The following is an 11,604-nucleotide window of genomic DNA, read 5'->3' as shown; positions in this document are numbered from 1 at the left end:
TAAGCCTTGTGGATGGACAACGCTTGGCTGCAAATACAAGCAGTAAGAAAGTGGAAAGAATTGTAACATTTCTGCTATTAGTCAGACCCCTGAAGAGCAAAGAGCATCACGAAGAAGAAAAAACCACTGGAAATTAAATTAACCAAACTTTGCTGAAAATGCAGTCTGTAGTTGCAGATGGAAAGAATATGACACATTACTAGAGATGGCCAACCTCTCCAGGTTCATTGCAGTCAACCCTTCAGCAGATTTGTAACTTCTGTCTTCTTGTTTCCTGAAATGCAGCACGTCACTGCTCCAGGCCTCTGATCAGAGCAATGCCATTGTCCTGCTGGCTGGGGACAACAGTCCCCCCAGGCCTCCAGGATCCTGTAGGCAGCCGAATTCAAGCCCATGCAAGTGTTTCCCGAGCAGCACCATGACCATAAGTGCAAAGTATGTGAAGAAGGAATCACAGATGTAAACAGCTCAGCTTGATGAAGGAATACAAACATTTTCCCTTGGCTCTCACTGACTTCTTAAAGCCAGCATTTCACCACCTCTCTGAATTTCTGTATCACTTTTGTGTCTTGCAAGGCTGGATACAGCTCCACTGTAAGCAGGGACTCTGCACAGTCATGCAGCTCAGTATATGACACACTTGCAAGGGAACATGGGGGCCTGACAGGGCAGAGCTTTGAGGGAAACCTAGAGGGGTGGTGCAGGTCCTTTCAGTCCCAGAAGACTCATGGCTAGTGTTTTGTGCACCAGTCACACAGATGTGTAGGAAAATGGATGAGCAGTTAAAGATTTAGGCTGACAGCACCATGGACTTTGGTCTTGCACCTTCACAGGGAAGAGGGGCCTGCCCAGAAAGTTCTTGCTGTAGGGCTAGAAGGTGAATTTAGCTGTGTGAATCAGATAAACAGAAGTTTCCTCTACACTCATCCCTTGAAGTTTTAATAGTTAGCAGTTTACAGATTCACTGGGTTTTGGTTCAAGGTATTTTAGTTTGGGTTTTGTTTTTTTTTAATTGGTTTTTGCATCCCCCTGTTGCTCTTCTCCTTAATTCATGATGGGAGACAAAACCCAGGTACTGAGGCTGAAAGCTGTTTACTCTGATCCAAATTTTGCTCTCAGGCCTGCCAGGATAAAATTAGTGACTAATTTAAGCACGAGCAAAATCAGGACAGTTCTCTTGTCCTTTCTGTGCAAGGGCAGCAGAGAAGGCCAGCAGCTCCCTGGGCTGTGTGAGCAGAAGCACAGCCTGCAGATTAAGGGAAGTGTCTGCTTTTCCCACTCAGCACTGAACAGACCATGTGCAGAATACCACGTGGAATTTTGAAGTTTCCAATACCAGGAACACATCAATAAGCTGAAGAAATTTCAGTGGAAGGCCACTAGCACAGTCAGGACTAGAGCACTTGTCTAGTGAGTAGAAATGAGGGAGCTGGATTTGCTCAGCCTGCAGAAGAGACTTTCAGTGAGACCTGAGAGCAGCCCCCCATATCTTCTGGTCTAATTTGTGGAGGAAGGTATGGGTGGAAAGGTTGGCCAGGGGACAGCTGTGGTCTGTGACATCAGTCTTACTGTCCCCAGCCATCTGACTTCCCTCCATGCTCATGACATTCCATACTGGACACCATTAAGGAACCTGGCCTGCCAGAGTGCTTGGGCCTACCTGGCTCTCAGCCAAGGAACATGTTCCTCACCCCTGCTCTGAAGAAAACATCACATTTCAAAAGTGTTCATATAACTCAGCATTTCCTTGACAGAAGATGCTAAATTCAGAACAAGTCTTTGTAAACACTGGATTCATAGCGAGATTTAATAGAGAAGGGGGTGCTGGGGCTCTTTTGGTGACTGCTGCACTCCACAGATTTCTAAAGGGCTTGTTATAGTACCTCAAAGTACCAAGCAGGGTGTTTAACGTGGGTCTGCATTTCAATGGCCTTCTAGTTTCAGTATTGCATTTATAAAATGGAAAATGAACTACAGTCGTAGAAACTACTTACTACAGCGATCTTACCTGTGACTTGCAGGAGACAAGGGAGGCCTGGACCTGGAAGAGGATGTCTCAGTCACAGAGGAAGGTGATTTGGCTTGAAAAGCACAGCATTGGTGTTGCCCCATACCACCACTGTGTGCTGTACTGGCAGTACAGGGCAGACACGAACTCATCCTGGCCAGCCATGGTCTGGCTGTAACACAGATACCCACCTCAGAATGTTCTGGCTCTGTTAGGGCTTTGCACTTTCCACTCTTGGCCCTTTCTCCTACTTCATATATTTGGGAGGACTATTTGAAACATGGATGAGGGAGTAGTGTTCTGGCAGTGGCATTAGCAGGAGATGTGTACTTTGGAATGCCTTCTCAACACAAGCTAAAGAGTGAAACCACTGAAACCCCAAACCATGCTGAAGACTTTTCATTTCTTGATGGATTTTTATCCCTGTCCCCAACATCTTGGAAATGGCAAGGCTTAGGAATGCGAAATTATTTTTCAGTGTAAGATATTAGGGACCTTTGCAATGTTCTTTAGGGAAAAAAAAATCTGATGCTTCAGTGTTTTGAAAGGATTATTGGTGGGGGATGGGGTGGAAAGACCAAACATTGGCACGTGAATAATGTGTGGATTACAAAAAGGGGAAATATAAATTGGGTTAAATATTTTTTCTTATCTCTAGCTCACGCACTTTTGTGCTCTTTCCAGCTCTGCAGGACTTTTAGCTAGCTCAGATGTTGCCTCAGAGACCCATAAAAGTTCTACAGCTCAGAAAAATCTCCATAAAATAAGTAAAACCTCCCAGTGTGAAGTTCTGCCTCCCTCCCTCGGCAATTAACTCTTCTTCCTCCCACTTTCATAGAAGTTGGCTTTCCACACACTGGATGCCAAGTTTTCTGCTACTTCTTTTTCACACCAACCTCTAGGGAAAGACAATGGATTTTTAACCATCCCGTCCTTGGACTGTCTTCTCATTTCCAAATCTTTCCTGGTACAGCTGCAGCCTTCTACGGGCCTGTCCCAGTTTTATTGTCCATTGAAGGACACTCAAATCTCCTTGCTTTCAACTGTTTCTCCTGTGGGAATATGTCTTAACCATACCTAAATATCTTCCTCCTGCTTACTACTATCTGGGCTACCAACTTAGAGAGAAACTTTCTGGCCCCTGGAAGCAAAGTTCTAGTGAAGGTCTTGGCATTTGGCAGCTCTTTTGCCTTGTGTCAGGCACAGAGAGGTTACAGTGAAACAAAGTCCATTGGTCTCAGGTAACTCCCACATCTCCCTGTGACACAACCCCAGCACTGCCCTAGCTCACATCTCTCTTTCTCTGTCACTGGCAGACCTCCAAAAGGTCTCTTTTAACACCCACATTCACCTTCTTAATTTGTTTTGTGCCCCTTTTATTTTCTGGAGGACGAGAAAGCATTTTTACCCTCCATTTCCTTTTCCTGCAGCTCTAGATTATAGTTACTTACTGTCTGAGCATGTTTGCTCAGAAACTCTGGAAGCACAGCACAGTTTGTTTCAAAGACCATTTGCAAGTGGAAAATATCAAATGTTGGTAGTGGTGCCAACATTTATTATATGGAGTTTCCCCTGTAGCTGGTTCATATGAAGTATTCATCATACAGCACTGAAAAAAAGCATGTGATTGATTGACTGGCTGTTCTCAGGAACAGTAGAGTCTGTTCTGGAGCTGGCTCCCAGCCCCTCGACAGCTGGCTAGCTTCTGCTAGCTTCATAGGGACAAACTGGATAAGCAAGTTCATGTGTCTGAATGTGGCTACTCAAGCTCTGTACAAAAAGCTGACAGCTCTGGAATACAAGTCTAAGCAATCAGGACATATACAGATGTGGATGCACCATTCCTTGAGTTCTTCCTGGAATTCAAGAGTGGGTTAAGCTGTCCATGTCAACACAGACATCAACTAGACCATCCACACATCAAGGGGGAGCAAAATGTAAACCTGGCACTGCTCTGTTGGCTTCTCTGTGGATCCATTTCCTACCTAAGTGCAAGAACTGCAATTTATCTGAGGGTTGACTGTTTCTGTCAAACCATGCATGTATATTCTGGAATGCATTATTTCCCATTACATCTATTCAGATCTTGAAGGAGAACCACTTCCCAGTTCAACATCATAAAACACAAAGCAACATAACAGTAGCCAAATAAACATTTCTCATAAAATGTGGAAACACAGCAATAGTATGCAAGGAGAGAAAGCCACATTAGCTGTGTGGCTAAAACAGATGCCTAGAATCAGTCAGGAAGGGGGAAAATTACAAACAGACCCTTACGTGGCACTGTACATTCTTTTTAGAATATTAATTTCTCTTTAGTCACTTCTGGCCTCAAAGTAATGACCCTCTCAGGTGAGGCTCAACAGAGGCATCTCCACTGACCCACAGTGTGAGTTTGTGGTCAGAGCTGCCCTGCTCTCCTGCCAGCACATGGGGGCAGAAACTACAATGTGGGACTGAACAAAAGCATTCAGTTTACTGCATCTGTAAACAGTTGTCTAATTTTATACACCATTTTAAATTCAAGATCTCTAAATGTTCTTCTGTGGAGGCTGACAACTGAAATGTAACTATAACTTGTCCCCAGGCCAGTAATGAGTCAACAAACTACTAATTAATGCCCCTTTTTTGAATAGGAAACCTCAGCTTTCTAGAAGGCAGATTTTGCATTTTCAGGAAGTGAAAAGGTTTTCTACTGCAATATAGGAAAGGAGGTTTAGGGGAAGGGGTTTAGGTTTACAGGAAGGGGATTAATCATCCGGTCTGAAGCCTCCAGCTTCAGACTGTCTCCTTGCAGCTATTGGCAGCTGGCTCACCCACACCCTCATGGATCAAATGAAGGAGGAAGTTGCAATTCCAGCTGTTAGTTGGGACCCTGGAAAAGACTACAGACTGGTGTGTGTGAAATGTGTGGAGTCTGTACCAAAGTGCCTTTTTACAACGTTTTTTCAGGCTCAGTGACAACAACAGAAACAAAAGCTTGCAGAAAAGATGCAAGATTGAAAACAAGACCCCATACTGAGGGTCTTTTCCTATAACTGGGCTCCCTAAACAATGCACAAGTCTCTACGGAGCAGTGAAACTTAGAAACCCATGACCAGATTTTGTCCCATGCTGAGAGATCCCCAAGATATCCGAAGTCTAGTCCTGTGAAGCATCAGGAGTCAGTGAGGATTCCAAAGAGTCTCTTTTATACTTCTTTAATTGCATGAAGCAACGTTAAGACAAAGATAGTATTTATCAGGAGGTTTTTCTTAGAGGGAAACCCTCAGAGAGTGTTCCATTGACATTCTTGCTATCTCCTTTCCCGTTATTCTTTGGCAGAGTGAGAACCGAGAGGACCAAATCGGCATTGGTTTGGTGCACTGCTACTGAATGAAATGCAAAGTGTTCAACATTAGGAGACCTCTGGTTCAGTTGCATGCAAGGGATGAACAAGGGAGACTTGGCAAAGTCAGCAAAACCCCAGAGGGCACCAGGCCATCGTACCGATTCTTGCCTCTTTTCTGTTTGGAAAACAAATGTGTTGGTTTTCATGTGGCTGGTGGAAGATAAGAGCTATAGAAAAGTGAATCCCCACCATGCAGAAACATGCTCACCTCCACAATAATAGAGCCAACAACCAAATCCTTGAAGGGAGAGAGGCAAATTAGGCAATCTCACTTGTTCTACACAGCAGCTATAAAAATCTCAGCATTCTATGCAGTGCAGATATTAACCCACACCGCAACATTTCTACCTCCCAAGTGACACGTTACAGGATTATTTCAAGAAAACATTTTTCATGAGCCTGAAGCTCTTCTTTGGAGCTGTGACCTCTCATGTGAACAGAATGTTTGTAAAAATGAAAACTTGGATGATGAGAAAGGAAATCTGCAGTTATACACCAAGATGACACAGGAGCACCCCTCAGCACAGCAAAACTAGACACCTGTCTTCAGCAGCTTGCTTTTGCTACACAGCAAAGATTCCTGAACCAAGAACTTTTCCACTGGCAGACTGTGGTCTGTCTCTTTTTGCAAAGAACGCCAAGGCCTGGGAATCTCAGAAGCTTGAGGGATCACAAAAAGTGCATCACATTTTGATCACTCAGCCTAATTAACCTCAAACTGTTTGGAGTAACTGGCAGTACCAAGGACATTCAGTTCCTGAGAGTGCTGTAAAAGGTGAACCACTGGAAGATTTCCAAATGTCTTCAGAATTTTCCAAGTTGTAAGCATCATAAGTCTTCTAATACTCACTTAATCCACTTGTTAAAAACATCATAATATCACTAGAACACACTAAGAATTTGACATATACCATGTGTTGTTCACATTATATCCTTCAGTGCCATGCATTTTCTCCTCAGATGCAGCTCAAACAACTCTTATAAACATTTTGCCCCTATATCTTATATGCTGTCTCTTTGAAGCAATTCTGTTTTCAGTACAGGTCACTCAAATGTCTTGTGATATATTGATTTATGTATAAAATATTATTATATACTACATAATAAATATAAGAATTCACTAACTGTATGAAAAAATGTCATGTCAGTTACTCTGAGCAACACAGGTTTTTTTCTGGTTTCTGAACCTTTGGTGTTTTAAGGAAAAACAGTCAAAGCAGATTTCTCAGCACACTATTTCAGAATAATTTTCAGAAGAAAATTTCAAAAGGAAGAAATCAAAGCAGAGTTTTCTTTGTAATAAAAGATCTTAAAGCATATTTCTTGTAGTAGGGGAGCTGAAAATCCAGGAAAAGAATATAACCTTAAAATAAAAAATAAGAACTGCAGCAGCAGTAAAGGTAACTGGGAAATGGTTGGTTAGCCCTGACCTAACCTAGACCATTTATGTGCAAAAAGCAAGCAGTAAAACTAGGAATCACCAGCTTTCCCATCAGAGAAAGATTCCCTGTCATCTTGAAAGTCGTTCCATGTTTGTTGGCAAGATCAGTTTTGAGCCTCTGCAGACTGAGGACCAGCAGAGTACCTGGTAGGAGAGCAAAGGGGCTGCAGTGTCACCACAGATGATCTGTGCAGGAGCCAGGCTGATGCAGTACACTGGACAAGACCATCAGTGGGCAGCTTTGCAAGGAAAAGTTTTGGAGAAGGAGAATATCAAAAATGAAGAGTAGATGTAATAATATCCCAGAATGCTGCTTGAAATGAATGGATAAATCCTCATTCTGGTTTGTTACTTCTCTGCTCTGTTTAGGTTGCAGCGCCTAAAGCTGTTGTTGACAATACTATTAATTTTGTAGGTTTTGTTTTTTCTCACATTTAAGGAGAGGAAATTGTAATATACTTAGAGCTTGGAACAATTTTCTCTTGTTTATTCACTGCTGATTAGCAGCATAAACTAAACAGACTTCAGCTGACTTGTATTTACATACTCTGCTGATTCAGTAGAGAACAAAAAAATACAGAGGTATCTGCTCTGGGCAGCCTCTCCTGAGTATGCTCTTGCCTTTTGGCAGTTCTGTGTGTATGGGTCACCATGGCACAGGTTTGGGCTCCCACCCTGCCCTTCTCTGGGGGAAGGGACTCCCAGTATCTGCCCACAGAAGTCTGTCAGGCTGCCAGGTGCAGCTGTGCAAATGGCCTCTGCCTTTCTCAGACTGTCCCTTTGCCTTTCCCAAGGTTGTCCCAGCCAAAGAGCAGGGCAGCTGCAACACTCTGAGGAGCCATTTCGAGCAGCCCCTTCCCGCCCCTCCAAAGCTGATCTATGAATACTGACCTTCCAAGGCAACCTGAAATGATCCTCATCACCCAGTGCCATGGCATGTGTGGTCTGGGAGAAGGTGACTCACTGGTGGCTGGCTCCAGCTCATGAGCTTGCCCCAAGCAAGACCTGGAATGCAGGCACTCCTGCTCAGCAGGGACATCCATGGGCAGCACAAGGAGGAGAGATTCTGCAGCCTGGACCAGGCAAGACAGGGGCCAGCATGAAGGCAAAGATGTTGGGTGAGGTGGAGGAGCAGAGAAGATCTGACCCCAGGCCCTCTCCTGTGTTTTATTGCCTGTTTTATTCCCTCATGATACTACTGATCAGAGGGAAGGGGGAAATGCTGCCACATTTGTTTTGGAGTTCATGGCATTAACATCTGCTATGTTTATGCAGGAGAGAAATGTGTGGGCAAGGCAGGTTAAACATCTGCTAGCAGGCACTGAGTGGGATGATACAGATCATGCCCATGGGTGCCAGAGAGGAACAGCAACCTCTGAGTGAAACTGTGAAATATTTTTGGATATACCTCAGACCATACTTTCAAGACATACTGCTTCAAGAAAGACACTCAGCTCCAAGAAAGAATCTCCAATTACCAAAGGAAGAAAGTAAAGGAAGGAGAAAAACAGAGGGAAATTATAGAGAATCAACAAAATCTTCTAGGATTTTATCAGCAGTTTAAACAAATGCAGCCCATATTTTTAATGATGAAGAAGACCTTCACATAACAAATACCTTCAGAAGGATGGAAGTGTGGAAAGCAATTAGGTGGGCAGAAACACTATTGCTATTACATTCAAGAAGACTTTGCAAACCTCCTGGAAACAGTCAGTAATGCTTTCATTCCTACTGCAAGATAAACTGGTTCTTGTTGCCCATAGTCCACCTGAGAAAATCACACTGCCTGCAACCTTAGGAAAATTATCAACAGTGAAAGCCCAGCAGGATCACAGTGTTTTTGTATTTGTTTCAACTTAGAACCTTCCAAAGCTTCAGAGCTTCAGACAGAGCAGGCTGCAAGTTTTGTCTTGTGAGGGACGGACTTCTTCCTGAAGACTCTAAGACCTGAGAATGGATTTCACTGCTCCTGAACCAAAACTCTGCCTTCATTAAAAGAATTTTGTCACAATGTGTGTGAAATTATGAATGAACACAGAATAGAATCACAGAATATGCTGAGTTGGAAGGGATCTATCAGGATCATTGAGTCCAACTCCTGGCGCTGCACAGGACACCCCCAAGAGTCACACCCTGTGCCTGAGAGCAGTATCCAAACACTTCTTGAACTCTGTCAGGCTTGTGCTGTCACCACTTCGCTGGGGTGGTGGGAACCCCAACCATTCTCTGGATGAAAAAATATTTTCCCTGATATCCAATCTAATCCTCCACTCCTCTGCCCCTCCACTCATCCCCCACAGCATGGACCTGATATAAGTCCTGGCCAAACAGCATCTCCTGCCATCCAGAGGCTTTCTGCAAACCATGAGCCCATAGTCATGGGTGACCCAGTCCTCAGGCTCAGTTGAGAGCCTCCACAAGTCACATCTGGAACGCTTGTGCAGGAACTACTTGCAATAAGAAACCAAGGCCAGAAATTCTTCATGGGAGTCTAGGAGACCACACCCCTTCCCTACTTTTGCCCTCAGGGCCTCCCTCACTTCCTCACAAAATAATCTTGCAACTTCCATTTAGGAGCATGAACACTTCTGATATAACAAAAGGCTGGGAGACCAGTGACTTTTCAGCTGGAGAAGAGAAGGCACAGTGGAATAATATCCCTGATCTGATGGAGCCAGGCTCTTCTCAGTGGCATCCAGCCACAGACAAAAATCAATGGGCACAAACTCAAATACAGGAAATTCCATTTAAACAAAAGAAAAATACCTTTTATTGTCGGATGGTGGTTAAACACTGACCCAGGCTGCAGAGAAACTGTGGAGTTTACATCATCAGAGATCTTTAAAATGCAAGAGGACATGGTCTTGCTATAGCTAATCTGGCTTTCAGCAGGATTGGACCCTTCCCACCTCAGCCATTCTGTGAATTTATGATTATTTTTGTCCAATAAATAAATCCACTGTGGAAAATGTGTGGAGATTGAACTTTGTTTTTTGTGAAATTTTCATTCTTGTTTTGTCTTGCTGCATAATAGAGTAGTTGGTATCATTCATAGATTTGTGTTCTCCAGGTTGGAGGAAGCTTTGAAAATCAGATCCAACACACTTGAACCTCAAAGCAAGGCTGGCATCAAAGTTAGACCAGGTTACTCATGGCCCTGTCCAGGCCAGTCATGAGCACCTTCAGGGCTGGAGTTTTCCCTACCTCTCTGGACTGCTGTCCCTGTACTTGATATGTTTGATGATACACATTTTCTTAATATTTCTTGGATTTCTCATGTTGTAGTCTGTGTCCATTGCCCTTCAGCCTTTCAGTGTGTGTAGGACTCACAAAACTGTGGGTGCATCTTTGTGATTCCATTAGGCCATTTGAGATATCAAATCACTTCCAGCCAAGCCTTCCCTTCCCAAGTCTGAACAAACCCTGTGCTCAGCCTTTCCCTGTATCCCAGTACCCTAACCATCATGGTCATCCTTTCATTGATGTCCTCCAGCTGGCCTTGTTCAGGAGGGAAGAAGATACTCCATGTGCAGGCTCTCCTCTGCTGAAGAGAGAATTACATCCCCGAGCCCACTGGCTGTGTCCTTGCTCATGCAGCTCGGTCTGTGGCTCAGCTTCACTAACACAAATATGTGCTTCCTTGGCATGGGACACATGGAGGTTCTCCAGCTCTTCTGCTGGTCAGGCCATGTCTGGAGCTGGGAGACACTGTCACAGGTGACACAACTGGCCCTGAGGAGTTAGGGTAACTGATGGTACCTGAGGACCTGGCCCCCAAGCTGCCGCCTTTGACACTTGGCTCTCCAGTGTTGACATCAGGATTTTTGCGCTCAGCTACCATTCTGGTGTTATTCTCTCCGAGTGCTCATTCTCACCAGGCTCATGCATTTCACTGACTGTTGTGATGCAGTTAGCAGAGTGATGGGGCAGGAGTCCTGTGGGAGTGCTTCCTGCCTTATGGGACACACAAGCATGATGAGAAAGAGAGCAGCAGTACAAGGAATGGCTTTGTTTTCAAATGTTACCAGCTAGGAGCCCTCAGGCAGGCTGGCAGGGCTCTTTGGGTGGGACATAAACATCCATGGATGCCAGTTTTGCCTTAGGAAGCAGAGCTGGGTTACTGCCACATTGACCTCACTCCCTTCTGCATTTTCCTCTTTCTCTTCTGCCAGAGGAATACAGTTCTTCACTTGAATAGCATCTATCTGCCTGGTAAGAAAAGAGGACATGGGTTCTACAGACAGAAAACTATATAGTTCCTCATAGAGAGGAACTGCAAGGATCACTTCACGTTGCTCAGAGGGTTGGGTTACCTCCCACAAAGGCCTTCTATTATCTTTCCAAGTGACACTCAGTGCTTCCTTCATCACCAAAGAGTTCCTCTGTTCACATGCTGGGTCCACATGCAGGGCTTTGGCTGCCCCTGAGAACCCTTGGCGTTTGTCACATGTTGGCAATTGTTTCTGCTGCCTTTGAGGCAGTAATCCCAATTCTCACAAAAATATGGTACAGTGATCCGAGATTTGCATCTGGAACTGACCAGGGCAGACAATGCTTTGAGCAGCTTGCTTGTCTTTTCCTCCCCACCCCTTCCTCTGTTGTGTTTTTATCCCTTTCTTTTTCAGCTCTGTATAATTCCCCACTAGGCAGGGCCCTGGCATCCCTCCACCCCTGAGAGACTTGGACCGGAGGCAATGCAGGCCCAAGCTGTGTGAATTTTCTCTCTGTGGGGATCCTCCTCCTCCTCCATCCTGTTCCCTCAAG

Source organism: Serinus canaria, chromosome 3, assembly GCF_022539315.1.
Source record: "Serinus canaria isolate serCan28SL12 chromosome 3, serCan2020, whole genome shotgun sequence".
NCBI classification, from domain to species: Eukaryota; Metazoa; Chordata; class Aves; order Passeriformes; family Fringillidae; genus Serinus; species Serinus canaria.
The sequence above is the reverse complement of the archived record's forward strand: the minus strand, read 5'-3'. Positions refer to the sequence as shown.